Below are 9,776 nucleotides of genomic sequence, written 5' to 3' on the forward strand. Positions count from 1 at the left end.
GGAGGAGACTCTGGCATTGGTTCGCCTTGCTCTGCTTCGCTGTCTTGGCTGATGACGCTCTTGTATGGGTTCACCTTACACTGCATTGCTGATCTTCACTTGACCTGACTTCATAGAGAGTGGCTCGCCAAAGAACTTCATGATATTCCAGTGGCCATTTGCTGCTTCCACAAACTTGGACCAATTAGTGGAACCTCAAGGTTTCTTCTGGATCAGACTGCCGTTGCTGATTGGTGAGTGGTGATTGCTGAACAGACTGGACTGCTGACAAGATCGGAAGCGCCCCAAAGAAGTTTTTTTTTTTTTTTTTTTTTTTTTTTTTTTTTGAGCTGGACCAACCCAGGGCCTTGTGCTTAGCTAGGCAAGCGCTCTACCACTGAGCTAAATCCCCAACCCCAAAGAACTATTTCTAAGCAGGTCCATGTGCTTCTTTTGTAACTTAAATGCTTTAACCTCTTTTGTAGTCCACCACCCACGAGAGATAGTGGGAAAGAAATGATTCAGGGGAAGTGGACCTGTTTAGAAAGGTCCTTTGGAGCAATTCCCATCTGTGTTGTCTGGAAATCGGCAGTTCAGGTCGGCCGCGCGATCCACTTGCAAACACTTCATGGATGCACCAGCAGTCCAGTTCAGTAGAGTCGGGACAGCAAACACGAATCAGCAGAGGTGGCGCTACCTAGCAGAGACCGCCAGGCCTCAGCCTCAGAGCGAGTCAGCAGGAGGGACCGTCAGGAACGCCAGGAGAAGTTCTCAGTTGTGTCTTTCCCAGGAAAGTGAAGATAGTGAGGACTCGAGACCTACAAGCATTACACAGCTAACTGTGCCAGCAAGCCCAGCTCCATCTCGGTCACTCTGTGGAGTCCTGTTTATACCCTCCAAGCATCACGTGTCCTCCATGTGCCTTGCCTCAGCACGTGCATCCAATCAGCCCGAGCCTGAGGAAGCGGCAAGAGACCGCAGCACACCACTACAAGTTTTTGGTGTGTTTCTCTCTATGGAGTCCCAGCAAATGCAGCTCAACTACGCGATGTAAGGCAGACCAATACATGTGTGTTGTTAGCAAAGAAGCCTTCATCATGTGTCCTTTCATGTGCTTGCTTTAACAGAACATCCTCTCTCCTGGGTCTCAGGAAAATGTTCTTCACGAGTCGGCCTTAGCCTTTCACACCTGTGACCACTTTAACGAACATTCCTTCACGTGTTTGCCCCAGCAAAACACCATCCAACGGACTTTCCAAAAAACCCTTAAGTTTCTACCTCACCCTTTGCCCCATTAACCGTTCTTTTCCACTACCTCAGGTGGGCGGCGGGCTAGAAGGGAGGTTGGAGCCTTGAAGAACCCTTAGTTCTTAGTAAAGTAGGTTTTGAAAAATCTAAGCCAATGGGGGTGGGATTGGTAGCAGAGATAGTTTGACTCTCAGGATGTTTGCCAGTGTCTAGGACACTCAGGACCGTTGTGGGGTCTCTGGGGGACTGGGTATGGGGCCACCTGCTCAGAGAGACTGCCGATGTGTGATGCCCTGGGAGGCGAGCAGATGAGGGCGTAGTGTCAGATGTTTGCATTCCACACTCATTCAGGGAAACCGTCCTTTTGGACTATTGTCTGTGCTGACTGGCTGCAGTCTATGATGTGAAGTCTGTGAAGCTTGCTGCCTATGGTACCCCAGATAGCCCTGGAAATGGGTCCTTCCTGAGAGACCTGGCAGCCTCCCACGCTCACTGAGGCTTCTACTGCTGTAGGCTGGGAAAGACTAAAACCACTACCACAATTTTGAATCAAATTTGAATGAAGCAAGCTGGATTTTATTAGGGTGCACTAAAGACCTGGGTAGTAACTGCCTCCTAAGTTGGGCAAAGATCAGCCCCAAATCCATTTCTTAGGACCCTTCTAAGGAATAAAATCACAAGTCGTTGCAAAATAGGTGTAAAATATTTGTAAAAAGAGAGAGAGAGAGAGAGAGAGAGAGAGACAGACTAAAGGAAATAGAAAAAATCTCAAAAATAAAGATAAAAACAAACAAAAACCACCATGTCACCACATAATTAGGGAGGGTCACAGAGGGTCAGGGTGTTCTAAAAAACAAGTCAGGGTCATGGGTTCAGGCAAGTCAGGCTCCAGGAAACATTTAAAAACAGAAACTCAGCTCTCTTAGTAAATGGAAACGAAATTTTTTTTTAAAACAATACAGCACAGTGGCTCCTGCCTTCAAAATGGAGTCAGGCAGGCTCCTCAGTTATCTGCTGCCAGGTAATGATTACTGAGTGGTTGGGAAGAAGTGAAATGGGGGCACATCAGCGATGGCCCCGGACCAGGAACACTTCTAGCTGTCAGCTACAGTGGGTCCTCATGGCCTTGCAGGCAACAGGGTCAACCAAGGCCTAGAAGATAAGTCTCTTGGGCATTGGGTAATGTGCAGAGAAATCAGACACCAGGAACAGGGCCTGTCAGGGAGGCAAGGCCACGGGGAACCAAGAGTGTGCTGGCTTCTAAGTGACTGTGCCAAGTGGTTTGTAAAAGAGAAAGTTGAAAATATCAAGAAATGGTGGAAAGAAAACCAGACAGTGTGGCAAAGGGCTCAGCGTCGTGGTGTACACTCCCAGCACTCGGGGGGCTGAAGAATTACAACTAAGATCTACCTAAACTAGCAGCAGACCCTGTCTTAAACAGGCAGGGGAAACAGTCAAAAAGGAATTGCAGAGCAGGCTAAGGACAGTCCCCAAGTACAGCAGATGGGCAGAGGGCCGGCAGTGAGGAGAAGACAGAGACCATCACTAGTTAATGCTGTAGACAAGTAGAAGATGGTGGCAATCCACAATCCCATGCCCATGTAGCTGAGAAGACTGCGTCTCCTGTGATGTGTTAGCTCTCAAACTCGGCACAAATAGCCGAGCTGCCTACCTAACATACCATATCAGGTGGGACCTCTGGGTTCTCCCAGCATCCCTCACTCCCTACCAGTTACTGGGTATGGTTGGCATACCTACCCCATGCTGCCGGTGTTCTGGGTTACTTGGGATGGCTGATCAGGAAAAAGAGACACTGAAGGATGAATTTAGGCTTCATAGCAGCAGAGGGATCAGCTTCTCAAGGACTAAACACCCAGGAGCTTGGCAGAGCCTCTATTGTTACATGGAAGGCACTTTTAGCAAGTCAATTTCTGCATAGGAAATTGCCTGATCTAGGAGCTGTCCGAAGGGACCATTACTTAAGAACTCTCAGCCATGGGAGACTTGGTGGTTTAGCAAGCATGTCTTGGGACTGAGCTGTGCAAAGACTTTGTGAATCCTCTGGAAGAGCAGCTGTCAGATAACCATCACTGACTATTTACAAAAGGCTGCTTCAAAGCCTAGGTGCTGTCGCTCTGGAATTCATGCAAGATGATGTGGATGCAGTTTTTAAAGTGGCAGTTTTTCTCTATCCCTGGCTAGGTCCCAAATGAATGAGACAGAGACTATAAGACTAATTTAATAGGCTTTACAACATAGTAACTGGGAAGTTAATATTCTATTCTAATCCTCTAAAATAATCGGGCTACCTCCCAGAATCCCTGAAATACTTGCATTTTAGTATTGGTCTGGTTCTCTGGGTGTCACATGGTTTTCCAAAGTCCCAGACTCCATTCTCGTGGTGAATCCTCTTTCCCTCCCCTCTCTCCCTCTCTCCCTCTCTCCATCTCTACTTCTGTCTGTCTGTCTGCCTGCCTGTCTCTCTCTCCTCTTCTCTCCTCTCCTCTCCTTTCTGTCTTTCTCTCTTTTCTTCTCCCTGCTTCCCATGGCTGGCAGAAGGCCAGCCCTACTCGTTCTTCTGCGCAGCCATTAGCTGACCAGCTTTTATCGACAACACAGAGAATAAATGGGGAGCGGTGTTTACACAAACCTGAGACAGGAATACCTAGAATAGGCATCACAAGGCCATGTTCAGATTGCAACCAGATATGGGAGCAGAGAAATTATCATTTTTATAGTTTTGGAAGCTGCTTGCTCTGCACTCCCTGTTTGCTCAGGGTAATATTTATTCTTTTCAGGTCTCTTATGGGGTTGTAGTTATAGCCTCACATTAAGCATCGCTGTTTAGAATTTCAGAGAATACTTTAAGGTCTAAGGGGATGGTTTAAGGTTGATAAATCCAAGTTCTGGTAGAAAGTGATTTAGGTACAGAACTTTGGACTCACCAAGATAGGGTAGCTAGTGTAGTCCTTTCTCCAAGGTTGCCAAATACAGATGGACCGGACACTGTGAGTGTAATTCTTAACACTACACAGCTTACTGGTGTTATAGGAAGTTCTATTTAGACAAAGGGTGGGGGAAATGTTGCAGGATACTTGATCACATTGTGAACCCTGAGACTGTGAACTGGAAAAGCCTGTTTCTTGTTGTGGATCAGCCCTAGCACACACCTTTAACCCAAGAGCTTTCTGTAAACAAGAAGTAAATCTAAAGGAGGAGCACACAACCAGGGAGCGAACTCAAGAAAACCCAGGAAAGAGAAAGGAAGGTCTGTGAGTTGAAGGATACTTAAGACAGCATGGAGGAGAGTTTGGTTTTGTTCGTTTGTTTGGTTTGGTTTGGTTTTCCTCCTGGGACACTAGTTGAGGAGGAATGTGAGCTGGGTGCTTTCTCTGCCTCTCTAAACTAGCAGGCTTTTACCACAGTGTCTTGCTTCTGAGTCTTCATTTGGTAAAATCAACAATTTAAAAACAGCAGTAAGGGAGCAAAGAAGGGTTAAAGATACCTGAGAGGGAGCAAGTACTCCCTGAGTGTGCAGGGGCACAGGTCAGCAGCTTCCACAGCTATAACACTGTCCAGTTGGCTGTCTGGACAGCCCCCAAATTCCTCTGAGTCCTAGGAGCATCATCTGTAGCCTCTAGCCCAGAATATCTGACAGGCCTTTTTGTGAAGCGGGAACTATAAAGGACTGCTTCCCTTGTCTAGGCAAACCTCAGCAGTTGACTTCCCTGCGACCCATCTGTCCAGTTGGGACAGCATTCTGTCAGCATGAAGCAAGGGCAGTTCTTGCCCAGTGACTGGCTTGCCACATGTGACACAAACTCCGTAAGGACTTTGTCCAGTGCACATCGTCTGCTGTGAAGTAGAATGGAGGTGCCACAAGGAGCAGATGTGTTTCATTGTCAAACAGGCCTTTAAATAATAAAACATGGGCTGCAGAGATGGCTCAGTGGTTAAGAGCACTGACTGCTCTTCCAGAGGTCCTGAGTTCAATTCCCAGCAACCACATGATGGCTGACAACCACCATGTTATAAATAACATAAATAAATCTTAAAAAAAGAAAAGAAAAGTTTCTCCTTCCCTTTAAAAATAATAATAATAAAACACCTTTAAGTGGAGGTCTCCAAGGTTTTTGTAGACCATCTGTCTATCTATCTATAGTATATCTGAATAGGCAAACACTGCTTGTTTCTAGCTATTTAATATCTGTTCAACCTTGGAATCATATTTCTGTAATAAACTAGACTAGTATCTAACATGACCATAAGTTCGATTCATTAACTATTAACTTGCATTTCTTAAATCTTCTAAAAAACAGTTTGTAATAACAGCTTTCAAGTACTAGAACAAGAATCGCGTTTTTAAAAGAATTGCCTTTGAGAAGAGTTAAAACATGCGTACATAGCATGTTGTATCAAAACATAACCTTAACTTTGTATCAACACACAAAGGTCTTTACCAATGCAAGGCGTTAGGCGCATAGAGTTCTATAGTTAAAGAGTAGATGGTTCAATAATCTACCTTTCATTACTACTACTCCTGTGTTATTCGTATAGCCCCCTTTTATTTCTTTTAAACATTCTCTCCCCCTTTCCTTCTATTACTAGACAAGAGAGAAAGAGGGAGAAAGGAAAGAAAAAGAAAGAGAAAATCAATCCCTGAATCCCACCTCACTTACTTTGTTTCATTAACAACTTGCAACCACCACCACCCCCTTTAATGACAACAAACCCATCAAGTGACACTTGGCCATATAGCTAGGCTTTTCTCTTATTAGATCAAAACTTACATTACCCTTTTTACTCTAACCTACATTCTGCCACATGGCTGATTGCCTGTGCTCAGGTTACCATGCAAACATCTTGTTACGTATTTCCAGGCAAATCTCTCACCCTGGCTCTCTCCCAGAATTCTCTCTGTCTCCCAGATGTGAAAGCTGTAGGATTTTAATTGACAGGTGGTGCAGCCAAAAATAAACAAGATAGTCTCTCTACAACCCCTCTTTTTAGTCCAATAAAAGGTTCTTTTTCTTTCAAATATAAATTGAATATAATTATAGTAATTATGAAAGTATATGGTCTGATATACATTAACAATGTTCAGTCCATAGTATTTGGCAGTTAAGGAAAAAATTCTATTATCTATCCTACCTTGGATTATCAACCTAAGAGCATCTTCTTAGACATAGAACATCATCTTAACTCCTAAACAATTGTAGCTTACAGTAAGGTCTTTAACCTCATCAGAGACCTGAAAAGGAATAAGTATTACCTGCATATGTAGGAAGTGGAGAGGTGAAGCTTCCAAAAATTATAGAAATGACAGAGACAGTGGCCTGCCTGGACAGTCCCCAGTGTAATCTAAAATGTTGACGTATCACCTTCTGCCTTCTGCCCCAGAATATCTGACAGACCTCTGTGAAGCAGTAACTATGAAGGACCTGCTTACCCTGTATCAGTAGAGTCCAGCAGTTGACTTCCCTACATCTGTTTGTCCTTTCTGGATAGCATTCTGTCTGAAGACGAAGTTAGAGCATTTTCTTTGCCTAGTGACTACCTTAACAAAACCGAAGCCATCTCCAAATGGAGGTCCTTTTATACTCATCATCTTCTTCCAAGTCTGAGGTGGGAACTTCTGGTTCTCTGGAAAGTCAGTTTTGTCAATGATGTTTTGCTGGGGCACGCGGGTGAAAGATGTTTTACTATAGCTGAGATGTGAAAGGATGTGTGATGTATAGAAAGAATATAACTATGACCCCACAGGTCGTAGGAGGACAGCAGGAACCAGAGCTCTGGCTTGTCATGCTCCGCCCCGCGAATCCTCACTAACGACGCACATGTATTGGTTTGCCTTACATTGCATTGCTGATCTTCATTTGCGGCTTCATAGAGAGAAACTCACCAAAGAACTTCTCTTGAGGTTCCTGAAACTTCTTGCCACTTCAGCACTCTCAGGCCAAGGCCAACTGGCTAACCTCGTGTTTTCTTCTGGACTGAACTGCCCCTGCTGGTTCGTGTGTGGTGTCTGCTGAGTGGACTGGGCTGTTGCTTCTGGTTTGTGTTTGGTGTTTGCTGGTGGAATGGACTGAGAACAACAAAGATGGGAATTACCCCAAAGAACTATTTCTAAACAGGTCCCCTCCCCCTTTCTTTTCCACTACCTCTGGTGGGTGGTGGGCTACAGGGGAGGTTCAACTTTTACTAAAGTCGGTTGAAAACAAATATATGCCTATACAAGTTGAATGGGGTTCTTGCAGGAATTGACATGTCTCAACGTCCAAAAAGCCTTAAGTTAATAAAAATATCTTTAAATGCCATATTCTGAAGTAGAAACTTAAGGGTTCTTTGGAAAGTTGGTTGGATGGTGTTTTGCTGGGGCAAACATATTAAGGGGTGTTTTCCTGAATTAGACACAGGTGAAAGACTAAGGCAGACTAAGACTCACGGTGGAATATTTAGCTGAAGCAGACACAGGAGAGAGGATGTTCTACTAAAGCAAGCATATCAAAGGACACGTGATGAAGGATTCTTCACTAAGGACATGCATATGTTGGTCCACCTTTCATTGTGTAGTTGAGATGTATTTGTCAGGACTCCATACAGAGAAACGCACCAAAGTAACTTCTATCCCAAGAGTACACAGGGGTGGACCTATAGCTCCGTTCGCCTATGTAGCAAAGGATAGCCTTGTCAGGCATCAATGGGAGGAGAGGCCCTTGGTACTGTCAAGGCTTGATGAAGGCTCAATGCCCCAGAGTAGGGGAATATCAGGGCAGGGAGGTGGGAGGGAGTGGATGGGTGGGTAAGGGAGCAGGGGGAGGGAGGATGGCATAGCAGGTTTTTGGAGGGGAAATGGGGAAAGGGAATAACACTTAAATGTAAATTTTTTTTTCTTTTTTTCGGAGCTGGGGACCAAACCCAGGGCCTTGCGCTTGCTAGGCAAGAGCTCTACCACTGAGCTAAATCCCCAATCCCGTAAAAAATTTTTTTAAATCCAAGAAAAAACAAAAACTTCTGGTGGCATGCTGCAGGTTCTTGTTGCTTCTGCAGACCCAGACCCGGGCTGATTGACAGAATAACGTCAGGTGAGGCAAGACCCGTGGAGGACATGTGATGTTTAAAGGGCATAACTAGGACTCCACAGGCAGTGACAGAGGCTAAGCTTGACTTGCTTATAGAGCTAAGTGTGCAACACTTGTGGGTCTCCAGTCTTTGCTGCTCCTCACTTCCCTGAGAGAGGCACAGCCATGAACTTCTCCTGGCGTCCCTCCGGGTCTCCTCTGTTGACTTGTGCAGAGACTGAGGCCTGGCTGTCTCGACTCTACTGAGCAGGACCGCTGGTGCATCCGTGAAATCCGTGAAACGTCTGTGAGTGGATGGAGCTGCCCCTGCTGACCTGTGAACCGTACTGCCAACTTCCTGACAACACAGACAGGATTGCTCCAAAGAATCTCTCTAAACCCCCACTTCCCCTCTGCCCCCATATCCTTTCTTTTCCACTACCTTCAGTGGGTGATAGGCTAAAACAGAGGTTCTTGAAGACCATCTGTTTATTCATAGCCTATCTGAACAAACAAACATTGTCTTCTTCTAGCTATTTATAATTTGTTGTAATTACCAAGGATGTATATTTTTGTGAATCCAGGCTAGTATCCGACATGACCATGAGTATGACTGTCTGACCATTGGCTTGAATTTCCCAACCATCCCTAACAGTTTGAAATAGCATCTATCAAAAGGATTGGGACTAAACCTTCTGTTTTTTAAATGAGTTACATAGGCACATACTTATGCGAGAGTTGAACCATACATACATTATGTTGTAACAAAATTAATCTTACATTTTGCATCAATATCAAAGACATACCAATGAAAACCTTAAACCTGTATCAGTGTACAGTAATCCATATCAATGTAAACAAAAATATCTCTGAGAATAGCAAGAGCTCTAAGTTGAAGAGTAGATTCTATAATCTACCCTTTTATTCTATCATTTCTATATGATAATTCTATATTCCCCCTTTTCTTCTCAACTCTCTTCCTTTTCCCTAAGAAAAAAAGAATGGTAAAGAAAAGGAAAGGAAAAAGATAGCATTTTCAACAAATGGTGCTGGTTCATCTGGAGGTCAGCATGTAAAAGAATGCAAATTGATCCATTCTTATCACCCTGTACAAAGCTCAAGTCCACATGGATCAAGGACCTCCACATAAAACCAGATACACTCAAACTAATAGAAGAAGACTGGGAAAGAGCCTCGAACGCATGGGCACTGGGGAAAATTTCCTGAACAGAACACCAATGGCTTATGCTCTAAGGTCAAGAATCAACAAATGGGGGGCAGGCTAGAGAGATGGCTCAGTGGTTAAGATCACTGGCTGCTCTTCCAGAAGTCCTGAGTTCAATTCCCAGCAACCATATGGTGGCTCACAACCATCTGTAATGGAGATCCGATGCCCTCTTCTGGTGTGTCTGAAGACAGCGACCATGTACTCACATACATAAAATAAGTAAATACATCTTTAAAAAAAAAAAAAAGAATCGACAAATG

This window comes from Rattus rattus, chromosome 11 (genome assembly GCF_011064425.1).
Source record: "Rattus rattus isolate New Zealand chromosome 11, Rrattus_CSIRO_v1, whole genome shotgun sequence".
In the NCBI taxonomy this organism is placed as follows: domain Eukaryota; kingdom Metazoa; phylum Chordata; class Mammalia; order Rodentia; family Muridae; genus Rattus; species Rattus rattus.